A 940-nucleotide genomic window follows, 5' to 3' on the forward strand; every position below is an offset into this window, starting at 1 on the left:
TGGAAAAAATATCCTCAGGTGAGGATAAAAAAAAAGGAAAACAGAAAGGTGTAAGTGGCATATTCTTGCCATTCCCTACATGTTAGTTCCCCGCCTTGCCAATTACAAAGTCTGTGGGTGAGATGATGCTTGTCATTCCTCAGTAGAAATAAGAGTCACGTGCGCAACGTGTATTGGGAATTTTTGCCTGCTGGACACGGAGCCCCGTCCTCGAGAGATTTGACAACAGAGTGAGGCACCTCAATCTTAGGGGCTCATAATAGTTTCTTCAATTTGCAAAGAGAATCATTGACACTTTAAAAAAAACATACTAGAGGCCCGGTGCACAAAAATTTGTGCACTGGGGGCGGGGGGGAGTCCCTCAGCCTGGCCTGTGCCCTCTCGCAGTTTGGGACCCCTCGGGGGATGTCCACCTGCTGGCTTAGGCCCGCTCCTCGGGGGATCGGGCCTAAGCTGGCAGTCAGACATCCCTCTGGCAGCCCGGGAGCCCTTGGGGGATGTCTATTTGCCAGAGAGGAAGGGAGAGGGAGAGAGATATAGAAACATCAATGATGAGAGAGAATCATTGATTGGCTGCCTCCTTCACGCCCCCAACTGGGGACCAAACCCGCAACCCAGCATGTGCCCTGACTGGGAATCAAACCTGGGTCCCTTCGGTCAGCAGGCCGACGCTCTGTCCACTGAGCCAAACCAGCCAGGGCTCATTGACGCTTTTACCTCTGTCTCCCTCTCTCCGAAATCAATTTTGAAAAACAAACAAACAAAACCAGTAAGATTTTTTCAATTAAAAAAAATAGTCTATGATGGTTTTTCATCAGAAAAAACACATGCCAAAGAGCATGCTCCTGAGAAATAATCCCGACATCCTTGCTCAGAACACCTTTGTTGAATCAGAGGCAGGATGGCCCCACTGCAGTAGACAACAACCTTACAAGCCACG

The 940-nt window shown here is 49.3% G+C and overlaps 1 protein-coding gene across 1 annotated transcript in view; it reads right to left on the reverse strand.

Moving 5' to 3' along the window:
* The window catches only part of LOC106699516 (cytosolic carboxypeptidase 4-like), a 96,922-nt gene that overhangs the window by 62,113 nt on the left and 33,869 nt on the right, over positions 1 to 940 (reverse strand). The window lies entirely within an intron of this gene.

This window comes from Myotis lucifugus, unplaced genomic scaffold (genome assembly GCF_000147115.1).
Source record: "Myotis lucifugus unplaced genomic scaffold, Myoluc2.0 scaffold_425, whole genome shotgun sequence".
Taxonomy (NCBI): domain Eukaryota; kingdom Metazoa; phylum Chordata; class Mammalia; order Chiroptera; family Vespertilionidae; genus Myotis; species Myotis lucifugus.